This window comes from Pteropus alecto, unplaced genomic scaffold (genome assembly GCF_000325575.1).
Source record: "Pteropus alecto unplaced genomic scaffold, ASM32557v1 scaffold185, whole genome shotgun sequence".
NCBI lineage: Eukaryota > Metazoa > Chordata > Mammalia > Chiroptera > Pteropodidae > Pteropus > Pteropus alecto.
Window position 1 is genome coordinate 6,185,510 of NW_006438088.1, and position 15,666 is coordinate 6,201,175.

The 15,666-nt window shown below is 32.0% G+C and overlaps 1 pseudogene; it reads right to left on the reverse strand.

Moving 5' to 3' along the window:
* Window positions 1-656: 656 nt before the first annotated feature.
* LOC112482594 lies at window positions 657-775 on the reverse strand (annotated as a pseudogene).
* Between the last annotated feature and the right edge of the window lie 14,891 nt (window positions 776-15,666).

Here is a 15,666-nt window from a genome sequence, read left to right on the forward strand (position 1 = left end):
ATTTCACCTCATTTTGCATTAATTTGCCCAGAAAATTTTACCTTCTCTCTAGGTATAGAAGTATAGATTGATAAAGAAATAATAGAATCTTTACTAAAAATAAAAAAGGAAAAGAAACAAACATGAAGCATATAAGAACAAAAACAACCCAAAAGCTAATAACCAACTAACAACCAAACTTTACTGTAGGATATGATAGAAATTTTGATACTGAGACTTTAATTGTGAGTTCCTGAACAAAATAATGTCAAGACATGTGATAGATACTATCAGTCATAGTAGGTGATAGTTTGAGCTCTGGAGGGGGAAAAAAAAGACATTTAGAAGTGACAAATGATTTAAGGCATAAACCAAAACTGTACAGAAAATAAATACCATTATAAAGTAGCCAGCAAAAGTATTTAATAAATAATAATAAAATAATATTATGTAGCACTTTTATTTTTTATTTTTAATTTTTTATTCTATTTCATTTATTTATCTATTCACTTGAGAAAAACCAGCTCTTGCAAACCACTCTACCAACCATCCTGGGCGTCTGCCTAGACCCCGGCCAGGCAAGGAGGAGGCAGTCAGTGAAGTCGCCAAATGAATGAAGAGATATTACAAGGACCTTGTCAGCTTAAAATCCCTTATTATTTATTTTTTATTTTTTATGCCTGCAGCACCTGGTCTTCCTAGGTGGTCTCCCATCCAAGTACTAACCAGATCTGACCCTGCTTAGCTTCCAAGATCAGACAGGATCAGACTTGTTCAGGGTGGCATGGCCATAGATGATGTAGCACTTTTAGGATATATAGAAATGAAAACATCATTTGGGAATATTTTAAATTTTTTCAGCATTGAAGGTAAAAGCTAGTGAGTGAAGTGTGAAAGAGAAGGTGCAGATGTGGAATGAGTGAATGTAGAGTACTCTCTTACCAAGTTTTTTCAGGAAAAAAAGTGGTGAAGTCGCTTTTCTGGAGGAAGATTGAAGGGAAGTTCATGGAAAATTTTTATTAGAATGATATGTAGATATGAATTATGGGCTGAACTTTCTCCCTCCAAAAGTCATTATTTGAAGTCCTAACCTCTAATACTTCAGTGTGTGACTTCATTTGGAGATAGGGTCTTTAAAGATGTAGTAAAACTTAAAGGAAGTTGTTAGGGTGGGCCTTAAACCAATATGACTCACCCTTAGAAGAGGAGCTTAGGATATAAGACATGAACAGAAGGAAGACCATTTAAAGACACAGGAGAAGATGTCATCTATAAGCCAAGGAAAAAGGCCTTCAGCAGAAATCAGCCCTCTGACACCTTGATCTTCGATGTCTAGCCACCAGAACTGAGAGAAGATGCAGTTCTGTTCTTTAAGCCCTCGAGTCTGTGGTATTTTATTATTGCAGCCTTAGCAAACTAATATAGTATATTTTCAAACTAAGAGGAAAATATAGAAGCAGCATGATGAATGAAGCAATGTAGAAATGGAAGTAATTTTTGTAGCTAAGACAAAAAGGTGGTCAAGGATGTGTTGAGGTAGAATAGTGAAATAGAAATTGACAAACATGTTTATTAAATCTTATAACAGCTTTTTAACGAATATAGTTAACAGCAGTACTGATACACAGACTAAATTTCAGTTTCTCCTTTTAATCTTAAAAGTCTCAGGCTAATTTCCAACACTCTACAATTTACTTACTTGTCAGGGAGTTTGGATTGTAGACTCCCTATCACCTACAGAGGAATTTATTTTTGTCATTGAGAACACTTTGGTTACTTTTACATATATCCAACTCAAATTTGTTGCCATTACATACATATTTTTGAGCAGGGAATATAATCAATAATGGTGAAATGGTATTTTTAACAGTTACATATATTTACAGAAGAAAATTTTTAAAAATGGAAAGACAGCAATAGAAGTTAGAAGTACTAAAGAAACCAGAGGGTAAAAAAACAAAATTAAAAAATAATAATTAAATTCAAAGAGCTACAGCAATTTCTAAACCACCACCACAATCACTACAACAGATACCTAAGGATTTAGCAGAATTTAGAGAAGAGCCAGAGAATAACAACTAAATAAAGAAAACAACATGAAAACATTCAGAAAGGAAATACTATAGCTTTGTGTTTGTTAGAAGAAGGTCAAAGGAAAATCTAAGGATCTGAATATTTGGGTTGGTACGAACCATGGCATTGGGCCAGTACTATATTGACTAGAACTTTTACTCAGCAATGGTATAAACTGCAGCTGGATTGACTAACTAGGGAGATGTACACAGTTGCACAAACATGTACAAGTTCATCAAATCTCTAGTTTTGAATCAAATCATGATATTCTTTTTGTCATGTGAATTACTCAGAAATATTTGGTTGTTACTTGAAAGGTCTTTTAATTCCTATATTATTGTATATACTAAATGCAAAACTAAGATCTTTTCTTTCTTTTTTATTTACTTTCCACACTGCTGATTTATGTTTACCAATCTATTAACTAGACAGATGTGCTTTTGGTTTCCAAATAATTACTTTTTTAGAAAAAATTGTTTACAGAAATGTTTAAAAAATATTTTCTGTCTTTTTAATTAATAGCAATTTGCATTGTTAAATATTCCAAATTCAAAGTTCCCTAACTTATGCACTTCTGTTTTCCTTCTGTTACTTAAAGAATTATGTACGACCTCTCTGTCTTTTGCCCGTGATATTTAGATTTCAAATGCACAAGAGGGTTTTCCAATTCTCTGCAGACAGCGAATCTCTAGCTATTGATATGTATGTCATTTCACAGGACTCTCAGGCACAGCAATGCCACAGACAGGCAGCAGATTATGAAGACCTAAAACAATCTCCCATTCTGATTAATAAAATAAATACATTTTTCAAATCTGTTTACTTTGCATTAGCCTTTAGTTGAACATATATATTATATCTTGAAAAACAGCAAAATATTTAGTTGATTCCAGTGTCACTTGGAATGGTAGATTCATATACAGAATATTGAATTAAAAGGGGAAAAAGTAGGCATCTAAGTATAAACATTGAAAAATGGTTTAAAATGAAGAAAACAAGGCTGGGGGTGCATAAAACAGACACTTGAGAAATTTTTCAAGCACGATTCTTTGTCTTCTTGAACTCGGATTTAAAGGTTGCTTAGCAACAGTGGCAGTAACAGCTGGGACACCCTTGATCTTGTTGTGTAAACTATTAAAAATAGGTGATGGAAAGTGGCACCATGGAAACAATGACTATACTGAAGCAGGTGTCTGCAGTGTGCCTCTCAGCTTAATGTTGGAGGTGTAAATTACAAAGAGAAAAAAAAATAACTATTATCTTTCTTTCTCTTGGACTTTGATAAGAGATATATTTTTTCCTTTTAATATTTTTTCTTATGATTTCGTAAGCATGTTGGTTCAAAAAATTGTTGATATCTTAACTGGTACTTAATATTATATTTTGATTTCTAAAGTTATTTCAAAATGAAATGAATTAATTTCTAAATTCATTTCAAAAATGATTTTATTTTTTATAAGCAAGTTCTCAGAATCCACTTAAATATGAATCAATACAGAGTGCTACATAATTGTCATAATGCATGAATTTTTAAAAATGTTTCTCATTCACATCTTGTGCTTGTTTATATTAGGTTAATAGGAATCACCCTTGAATAATCCCTGGATTTTGTTTTATAATTAAATGGTTTTTAAATAATAACAATTTAAAAATATACTCAAATTATCTATTTCTCATAGACTATTCTTTTATGTTTATAAAGCCAACAATAAACAATGCCTTCGTTCTTATTTTCAGATAGCTTTGTAGGATGGCACAGTTGATGACCTAGAGGGTCGGTGTAAACATTAGCGATGGTCAGAGTGAGAGGGCACATTTTCAAGGATATCACCTAAGTCAAGCTTTTCTTGTTCTTCAGGTGAATTTGTTTTTCTGGATATTCAACTGAAACATCATTAAAAGAGGAATAAATGTTAACAAATTTTATATTTAGAGCATTCAAATAGAATATTTAATAACTGTAAGACCATTTCTACTCTTATTTCATAGATGGGAAACTGAAGGCCAAAAAGATATTAATTATTCGTAACTAAAGATAGAGACTATAAATTGTAAGGTAACATATCTAATTAGTGATAAAGCTGAGATTTGAACCAGAGCTCTTCCTATTGTATTGTAATGCTAAATTTGGCCTATTATACCAAAAATTTTGGAACCTTGGAAGATCTGATGGTTATTGAATGATATTTAAATGATAATAAGTTTCACTGGAATTTCTGCTTATTTTAGTTTTGTAAACTCATGCATAAAATCTTTTTCTTCATAAAACACACAGAAATATAAGCCATATAAATAAAGAATATTAACAAAATCTTATCCTCATTCAAACACAAGATTATCTATTGGCACTGAATTGAAAAGAAACATTAAGCCGTGAGTGATGCTGAACTCTCTGATCTCCTGAATTTCACATTGAGAATGTGGCTGGAAGTTTGGATTCTGTACAGTAATGGCAAAAATAATTCTTCTATATGAGATGGGTGTTTGGACCCTGGCTCAGTGTTTGAAATCAAAGCATACAGTAGAACTCTTCTCATAAGAAAAGAGGCAGAAACCACTGCCTAAAAAGAATAGACGTAATCATTTCAGCAAAATTATTAGATGAAACATTAATATGTAAAATTTGATAGTTTCCACACAATGCCATTTAAAAATTAGAAATCGAAATATAGTACATGAAAAATGATATACTTTTCAACATAAAGTGCAAAGAATATGGAAATAAATGTAATATATTTCAAAACCTTTATAAAGAAAATGATCAAACAATACTGAAGATCAATTAATAAGTTATAAATAAATGGAGAGAAAACATAATTTTATATAAAATAAGACTAAGTATTATAAAGATAGCAATTCTCCCCCCAAAATAACTATAAATTAAATGCAACACTATTAACTGCTCAACAGGATTTTTCCTGAGACTTGACTAGCTGACACTACCAAATCATATGGAAGAGTAAAGATCACTAACTACCAAGATAATTTTGCAAAGGGGACAATGTGTTAATGGCCCTACTTTACCAATATGAGGAGAATTCTGATTTGGCTCTTTTATCATAAGAAGTACACAATCAGAAAAGTTATCTGATCAGATATATTTCTCAAATTAATTGGTATGAAAAATATTCACTAAACTCATAATTATATTTTAAATTATCCATTGATGTTGTGAGGGGATGTAAATTTAACTATTAAGAAGCCAGACTGTCTTGGCAGAATTTAAGAGAGTGTGTATTCTATTGCTGCTTATTCTTATTACATTTTAGAGAGGAATATTCAATAATATTTTTTTCTAGGATTAATTTTAAACTTTGCATTATTTCGAAGAGAAAATTAATGTGCAACAACAATACATCCCTCCTGAATTGTTTTGGGAAATGTTATTATCCTGCTCTAATTGTGCAGGTGTTTCAAACACTTCTGTTTTGTTACTATTTTCAAAGGTAGCAATCCTGTTTGCTTGTGTGATTTTAAAGGGCATTTGCAACTGTTGCTTCTGTACTTCTCACATAGGCAGAGTCCCTATTGTTTGTCACCCCAGGAAATTAACCTTGAGTCTTTTCTGATTAACCCTCTATGTATCTATGATCCCTTTGATATTTTAAAATGTATTAACAGGGTATTTATATTAGTAAACTAATTATTTGGTTCATCTGAGCTAAATTTCTCTTCTTAAAGAGTAATCTCCATAGGACCATGTTCCAAAATGCAAAATATCTAATGACAGTAACAAGTAAAGGAAAGCAATTGTGTCCTTCAATATTACAAAGGTGTTTAAATAATGTCAGTGGCTTCTATGATTATCCACTCTTCCAAGTTCAATGTTTTCTTCGGTTTTGAATACTATCAAATTGCTTAGTTAAATACTCAAAGATATATTCAGATTTTTCTAGGAATATTTTAGTTGCTACTGAAAGAGAATTGACTTTGTTCACTGTGGTTGTAGAAATCTCCTTTCATGGATAAAGTATTGGTTAATAACTGGATTAGGGATCTAAATTGGTTTGCTTCAAATCCTGGATCCACCGCTTATTAGCTATGTGACGTCAGGCAAATTTTTATTCTTCAGCTTCCTCATTGGTCACAGGGATGATAACGTAACTGCCTCACGTGGTTCTTACAAGGTTAAATGAGTTAGTATACACGAGTCTCTTAGATCAAGTGTCTGACACAGCCAGCATACTCTCTGGTGTCAACTGTGATGATTTAGCTGACTGAGTTGATGATCTTGCTCAAGATCCAGGAATTCCCTTCAGAAACACCTGAGATTTTTAGGACGAACATATAAAGCCTAATAAAAGAAAATTAGAACTTCCCTGTGGTCCAAACTCCAAATATTTATTTTATTGAAATATTTATTTTATTGAAAGGGAGGGCTAATCTAAATATAAAATATATGAATAAATTTAATAATGCCAAAGAAACCATTTTAAATTTAGGTCTTTTCCCTTTTAATTTTCCTAAAAGTTTATTGTTAATTTGTATCAATTCTTTATCACTTCAAAATTTCTAAACACATTTCAGTAGGAAATATATACACACATATATGAGTATATGTGTATAAATGTGCGTGCATACAATGAATCTGATATTTACAGCAGGATAGCAATTGGTAAACATCTGCAACATATTTTATGTGCAATTGACAGTTGAACAACCTGGGTTTGAACTGCATGGGTCCACGTATAGGTGGATTTTTTAAAATAAATACCTGTACTCCTTTTAATCTCCAATTGGGAGTTCACAGATGTGGAGCGACAGCTAACTGTATGTATTAATCTACACCACTTTATATAGAGAACTTGAGTATCTGTGGATTTTGGTATCTGCGAGGGGTCCTGGAACGAATTCCCCACAGATACCAAAAGGCAACTTTAGTTTTGGGGGAGGCAAAAGTTACATAAGGATTTTTGATTACGCAGAAGTGGGCTCCCCTAACTCCTGCATTATTGAAGGATCAGCTGTAAATTCTCGTAAACGAGATACTGCATGAAAAATGTCATATTTATCTGATTTTTAAATGAAGTTTTACTTGGAAATGCTATGGTCTGAATGTTTATAATTCCCCAAAATTCCTATGTTGAAATCAAATGCCAAAGTGCCAGTATTAGGACATGGGGCTTTTGGGAGGTGATTAGGTCATGAGGGCAGAGCCCTCATAAATGTAATTAGTGCCCTCATAAAAGACCATAAAAGCTCCCTTGTCCCTTCAGTAATGTGAGGTTACATCTGGAAGACAGCCATTTATGAACTGAGAAGTAGGAACTCGCCAGTCACAGAATGTGACCATGTGGGCACTCTGACTTTGGACTTCTCACCTTCCACAGCTGTGAGAAACATATTTTGTTATAAGTCACCAGTCTGTGTTATTTTGTTATAGCAGCCAAGTAGACTGAGACGAGAATAATTTTAGATTTAGAGAACAAATTGCAAAAGTAGTCAAAGAGTTTCCATATCCCTTTCACTCAGTTTCCCTAATATTCGCTTTTTCTATAACAACGATATAAGTGTTGAAACTAAGAAAGAAACATTGGTACATTACTATTAAATGAACTACAGACTTTATTCAAATTTTACCAGTTTTTCTATGACTATCCTCTTTCTGTTTCAAGAGTCAATCCAGGATATCACATTGCATTAGTCATCATTTCTCCTCAGTCTTCTCTGATCTGTGACAGTTTCTAGGTTTTGTTTTGTTTTTATTTTTCATAATTTTGACAGTTTTGAAGAGTACTGGCCAAGTATTCTGTAGAATGTCCCAGTTATTGATGATTTTTATCTGACTGATGGTATCATAAGTTCTTTTTATTTTTTGTCTTGTCTCTTTTAATTGTCTTTCTTATATCTTAACAATAAACCATAATTCAATCATATTATATTTGCAATCACAATGTTCTCCAGACATCCTATACCACATATCACATAATCTCTTGCTGACCTTTGTTCTCTATTTTTGTGGCATCTATAAGTGATAGCCTCATAACAACTTAACTTGATCTCACTTTTTTCATCAGGCTTCTGTACTTGAGTGCATGGGGTGCCTGCCAAGCCTGCTCAACATGTATACAACCTCACCCACACTTAGCCAATATTGACAGGACATAATGAATATAAAACTCCTATCTTCCATATTTCGGGCAGAAACTTCTCAGGTATATTCTGTGTGACCGCTCCATTCGTTCTGTTACATTCTGTTCCATTCCGTTCCGTTCCATTCCATTCATTTTGTTCTGTTCTAGTGCATTCCATTCTGTTCTAGAGTATTCTATGCAGTGTCTTTAGTGAGATCAAGTCCCAGTGGATCTGAATAGTTACCAGTTTAAAAAATATCTTTGAATCCAAAGATATTTCTTCTATACATCATACTTCCCAGTTCCCTAACTCCAGTTCCCTTGTTATAGGCCTTTTTCGGGGGTACCGGGGAGAGTTGTCGGGGGATGGATGAGGGTAGGAATAGGTGGTAATCCAAGCTCAGATACAATAAAACAGTAATTATTAAATTGTATGTGAGTAACATCCTTGGCCAGCACTCATGTTATTTAGTCTAACATTTACTGAATCTTCTTTGTAGGCATAGAAAGATAGGTTGAAACAAGGAAAAAAAATATCTGATGCCTTTTCAGTTTATTCCCTTAAAGACCTACTTAGGGAAACTGGAAAGATTAGAAATTTGACCACCAAAATTAATTAAGCACAATAAAGTCTCTTGAGCCCATATAATTAGATAAAGTAAAATCAGAAGAAAAAAATCTCAGTAGACATCTAAATTTTAGGCTCTAAAATTAATCCACAAAGACAGGAAAATTGTAAATTAGGAAGATAAAAATTGGTCTTCATTCTTTATTGTGTTCCATATTTGCACCATGAGCCTGTTGAAGGAAATAGAGTCATAACATATTATTCTGTCAAACATGGGCATCCTTGTCTTTTGCAATTGCAAGAACTCAGCAATGGCACAAATAAGGTTATATATTGGAACTTAGGAAAGTTAAATAAACAATTATGAAATATTTCCAATGCAAGAGAAAGTAACAATAAAGGATAGAATTTTCTCCATTATCATGGACTACAATACCCAATGTTCATTCATTTATAGAAAACATCTTTCATACTTTGTACAAGGCACTGTGCTAGACCCTGGGTAGAGAAGGATGAACTAAAAACATACGTGGTCACTGAGAGAATGAGCCTACAATTGATGCTGTGCTAGACCCTGGGTAGAGAAAGATGAACTAAAAACACACGTGGTCACTGAGAGAATGAGCCTACAATTGATAGGGAAAGTGTATACTAAACAGTTGAAGATTCAAATAAGCAATATTTACATAATGTGATTGATGGATTAAGGAAAACATCAGGGTACTAGAAAAGGGAAAAATCTGCATGGATTTATTTTTAAATTAGGTAGTCAGGGAAGACTTCTCAGGGAAGACAGTTAAGATTTATGCTGACACCTGAAGAATGGTTGACTTTTTCAATGAAAAGAAAAGCAAGGACTTCTGAAATGAAGGAAAACTTGAGAAGCAAAGAGAAGTTGGAAAACATTTATTGTAATAATTGGATGCTAAAAATGCTGTGTGATTTCTGGAAACTGTTGAGCATGATAAAGATTACTGAAATGCTGGATGTTTGATTGATAATAAATTTTGTTAATAAATTTTGATCCCTTTGACAATATGAGCTGATGAATTTTCAATGAAGAAAAAATAGCAAATACTAGAAGTTTATGAATCTTAAATCCAATGATTGGAAAAAAGTGAGTTTACACAAAAGATACTGGAGTTGTTTTGCTTAAGGAAAAAGCAAACTTTATAATAAGATTTATATATCAACTAATTTTCCTTTTGTAGAAGTTCCACTAGAGTTCAGTAGTTTGTTTTATATTTGTAATACAAGTATGATATTTAGCAAAAATTAGTGTAAAATATAGGAATTTAAAAATGTACAATTTTTCTTTAGTGTATGGCTTTCAAAAAATGAAGACTTAAGTATTGACTCCATGGTTTATATTTCCATTAAGAATATTTCTATATTCTTCCATTAGGACACACTTTCCATTGTTATATTTGAGAAAGAAGTGTTTAATTCTCACTGACACTAGAGTTACCCATTTGATAATAGCTTCTGTAAGTTCCATAATTATTATTTTAAATCATATTTATATGTAAGTTAGCTTTTTAATTTTGTTACGTGCTCTAAAGAGTAAGCTCCAAAATTGTGCTTTTCTTCATTGTGTTCACTGCATTTGTCCAGTATCTTTAATAGGCCTTTATAAATATTTGTTGAATAAATGAATGAAAACATTGCTTTTTAAAATTTAGCATTGATTTAACAATAGGTCTTCACAAAACAGAAGAAAATATATGTTCACGTGTTAACTTCAAAATAAATTCAATTTCAGAATTCTGTGGGGACAAGACTGTATCTTTGACTCAAGGAAAGGTGGTTTAATTCCTATTACACAGTTAGAAAAACTGAAGTTTGAAGACAAATGACCCACGTAAGGTCTTTCAGCTTTAAGTAGTAAGGTTAGGAGTAGATGTATAGTGTTCTGTGATAGAGTAGGGTTATTTCTATTATCTGATTCATCTTCATTCTGTGAATTGAGTTTATGTGGATACCTATGCAAGTTATACATTTTTTCTTTTTCCTTTACTCTGCCTTTCCTAATCGATAAGGTTGCTGCATGTTTGAGTTATAATTATGATTATTCTTCTATCCTAAACTATTTTTACTGTTCCCTTGATGACTGTTGCTTAATCAACATGATGAGGCTTGTCTGATAAACTCTTCCTCTTGACATTATAGTTAGGTTCTCAGTGGGAGACTGTATTATAGTGGTTAAAATTACAGGCTCTGGCACCAGACTGCAAGTATTTTATTCCTGGCTCTATCATTTCCCAGCTGAGCAAACTTCAGCAAGTTTGAGCCTCAGGTCTTCAAAGGTAAAAGGACTGTAATAAAAGTACATAATTCTTATAGTCGTAGTAAAAACTACATAAGATAATTCATACAGTACATAATTCATATAGTCGTAATAAAAACTACATAAGATAATTCATGCTAAAAACTAGAAGAATTTCCGATATGTGATCATCACTATATATAATGTTAAGAATTAATAATTTAATTGTTCAGATTCTCTGTTCTTCCTACAAGGTTAAATTCACTGCACTATGTACTCAAAGTGTAATATAGCTCTCTTTTATAGCACTTATAACACTTGTACATTTCACATTAGTTGTATAATTTTTTGTTAAATTTTGGACACTTCTAATGCCACGATCTTCATGAGAGCACTGTCTTTTATTTCTTCATCATCACATACGTGATAGCCAGCACAATACCCAACACATATACGTGCTGAATAAATGAACAAATGAATAGCTGAATAAATGAAGGAGTGAATGAATTAATGAATTTACATATTTGGTACCATCCTGTAATTGTACTATCTTCCTAGCCCATCTTACTGAGAGCAGCTTGTAGTATGCAAAGTGCCAATTACTTCCATTCTCCTTCCTGATCTTGTGCTATTTCCATTGGTCTGACTTTATTGTATTTAAATTCAATTAAGAATAAAAGGATTGATATTTTGATGTAACTCTAAATTACAAATATGCACAAATAATTCAAATTCCTTCTAGAATTCAGATGCAAGTGACACTTGATAAAAGTGTATTCAATGAAAGTAATAAAAACTATTGTTGCTTCTATTATTATAAAAACAATGAGCCTTGATGCTATTCTGAATCTATTCCTCAGAAATAATTCCTGGAGTTAAGAGAAGTTGTTCTCAGAGTACATTAATTTAATTGTAGACCAAAGCTTAATTTTCAGACTTGAAAACAAGCAAATATATATTTCTTTCTTTTGTTTATTTATGGCTGGATGAAATTCCTCAGGTCAAGTCACATTTCAATCAATTCTTAGCAGATTTTTCAAAATAATTGTGTGGTTCTCAGTAGGTAGTCCTTATGGGCATGCCTTATTTTGAAAATCTGAAAATAAAGAAAACAATGTAACTTATCATTAGTCAGGTGTTAATTGTTTTTTTCTAATTGAACAACAGTAAATATATGTTCCCTTTCAACTGAAGACATATATATCCTACATTTAAACTTAACTGCTCATATAATCTTAAATAAACTTAAAGGTAAAAAAAAAGTTTCATAATTACTTTAATATATTTTAAAAATTAGTTTTTAAAACCCTCAAAGTATTATATATATGTATATGTATAATATATATATTTCTTTTTTTATTTTTTAACAGAGAATTTGCACATCAAAAACTTTAATAAATTTTGAAATGCAAAAGAAGAAAGTATTTTGACCTCAAAGAGAATTAGGCATTAGAAGGACTTTAAAATGTTATCAATTTTTTTCTCTAAATAAAAATTTCCAAAACACTACGATTTTACTCAAAGTTTTTCCAAACTCTAAGGGGCATATACTATCGATTTTATCTAAATTGAGAATCATTTATAACAGCCAACATAGCTGTTAACAACAACAACAACAAAAAGATTAAGTAAAAATCTAAAGGTATTTCTAGGCCAGTTTTACCTTATGAAAAAAATGATATGTTATTTTCTAATAGACATACATTTCATATGTTTATCAGTTAACATGTTTTTACATGCAAGTAAAAGAGAAACCAGCACAAATTATGGAAATTTATTATCTCATATAACTAGAAGCTTAGATATGCAGATTAATTGCATGGTGCAATTAATGCTCAGACTCCATTTTTCTGAGTTTTTTTATGTCCTGCCCTCCTTATTGGTAGTCTGGCTTTTATCATGGTACCAGGATCCCTGACAGTTGCTAGAGCAAGATGCATTGTTATTTATGTCCAATAAGGCATCACCTTCAAGAACTCCAAACTGTAAACTAAAATATCTTCCCTTCAGTTTGGATAGAGTCAGCTTCCCTTACACATCCCTTACATAGAAGAACAAATATGTGTTTCTCTTAGGAAGGATGATTGAGTGAAGTCTAGAGAAGCAATCTACATAGGCCAGAATAGCAACAGCAACAGCAGCACCAATAATAATTGCAACAACCACATCATCATCATCATCATCATCATCATCATTGTCGTCGTCGTCATCATCATCAAACCAGTTAAGCAGAAGTATAGTGCTCAATGCTATATTAGCATTATTCTTTTAGAAATTAGTATACAATATGGAAAATAGGCATTTATCATTGTTCTAGAAGTATAAAGTAGTATAATGAAATGTAAAATAAAAATTAGTTGGACTGTTTAAGAGAGAATACAAACACAGTCATCAAATGAAAATTAAACAACCCATGGAATTCTGAATATTCTGAGCAATGATCTTCCTCTATTCTTCACACTTCCATTCTCATACTGTACAAGGAGGGTCCCCATTTGTACCTGCTCTCAGATCCTTTCTCTGTACTATAAAGCAATACAGAGGAACTGCAAGCAGACATTAGGTGCACTCTGGGTTCCTGTTAACATCACCATTCCCAAAACTTCACATATCCGTTGGTTGAGTTGGAAATAGTCCACTGAAGTTATCCTATATTTTAAAGTCTGTCCTCTCAGATTGAGAAATTAAAATGGCCCTTCACATCAGAAGCACTGCTTTGGAAGAACACACATCTCACAAACCCATGCTCATGTGGACACATAATTATGAAAGAACCATGAGATGTATCTGGAGCTAGCAACTGTCATTGTGTGTCCCATAATTCTAAACATTCATTCTCTTGAATAACATGGATAAGGCTCCAGGGAAAGGCTTCTTCATATTTCTTGCCCTATGTCTTAGCAACAAATTGCAACTCCATCTAAATGCTATGGAATTTGGTGGATGGTGCCTCTGGGAATCTTGAATATGCATGCTCACACGAAGTGCAAGGAAAATTTGAACAGCAGAAATGCTTGTGTAAGAAAAAAGATTAATTAACTTTCAAGTCCTCTACTCAGCAGAATGCAGTAGATTCTTGCATAAAGAAGTATCATTTCCAAGTAGTACTAAACATGCATTTTCCTATTCTATTCTTGTTCCAGTTATGGTTATAGGAGTCACGAATTAGCAGATCAGTAAATTAGCAAGTTAGTAAATAATTTCCAATAATTCATAGATAAGAATTATTTCACAGTATTAAGTATTTCATATTACATATAAGATTTATATGTGGTGCACTGATGAAACACCTGTAAATCAGGATTCTGATTCTTTCTATTGCAGTTATATAATTACAACTTGCTAGAAAGGTTTTTTTTTACAAATATATTCGATACATTTGAAATAAAATATGTTTAAAAAATCTGTTTTTTACTAAATGATTTTGATTTATAATTTTGATTCCTCATTTGTTTTTTCTTTAATTTTAATTTTGAATATTTTTGAAAACGTTAATTCAAAGGCATATGAAATACGTTTTTAAAGTTTTACATTCTCGCAGTTTACATTTCAATGAAACTATATTATCTTAGTCTGCATAGACAGCTATAACAAATATGGTAGACTGGGTGGCTTAAACAACAGAAATTTGTTTACTCATAGTTCTGGAAGTCGGAAGTTCAAAATCACAGTGCCAGTATAGTCAGATTCTGGTGAGACCTCTTTATTTGGCTTGTAGACAAGCAACCTTCTAGCTATGTCCTCAGATGGTCTTTTCTTAGTGAATTCTCATGGAGATAGAGATCTCATTCTCTCTCTACCAATAAGACCACCAATCATATCAAATTATGACACCACCTTTCTGATGTCATTTAACCTTAGTAACCCCCTAAAAGCCCTATCTCCAAATACAGTCATTGGGGGTTAGAGGGCTTCAATATATGAATAGGGGGGCATAATTTAGTCAATAGCATATATTATTTAAATCACTTTTGTTAGTAGTCATAGAACTTATGTAAAAACCTTAATTAGAACAACGTAAGTAATAACTTACTAGAATGAGGAAAATAAATTTAATAAAATAAATGTATAATAATGCAAGAATAATGAATATCTTCATTTTATCACTCATGGAAATATATCTGTTCCATCAACAGAACAGATACACAGAGAATAACTGTGTTCCATCATCTTTGATATTTTATCAACTTTTGGGTCTTCTGATACATTTTACACAATTTATCATAATTAAAATGTATTTATAAAGATAGAATATAATTTATTAATAGGTTGTGAACTTGATTTAAACAAAAATATTTAGACATATGATATGAAAGCTTCCAACTGTATTCTTTTCCTATGAATTATAAAATTAGAAGTGGACTTGATTTTACTTTACATCTTTAACTGAAATCTTCCCAACCTGTGAGGATATTCTTTCCTCTGCAGTACCCCCATGCTATTTTTCCTCCCACCCTTCAAGCACCCTGTCTTCTGAAACAGGATAATTGGATTTTTTGTTATTTCCATTTCTACTGTAAAATTATCCCTTTCTCCTCCATACTCCTCTCTAACAAACAAACCAACTAAAAATAAAACAAAGCAAAACAACAAAAAACAAACACTTCATCACCTCGATATTCAACTATAGTTTTATTACTCATTCTTTTGTAATCATATAAAACAAACACCTAGTTCACTCTCTCTCACTCCTTAAAGATTTTAGA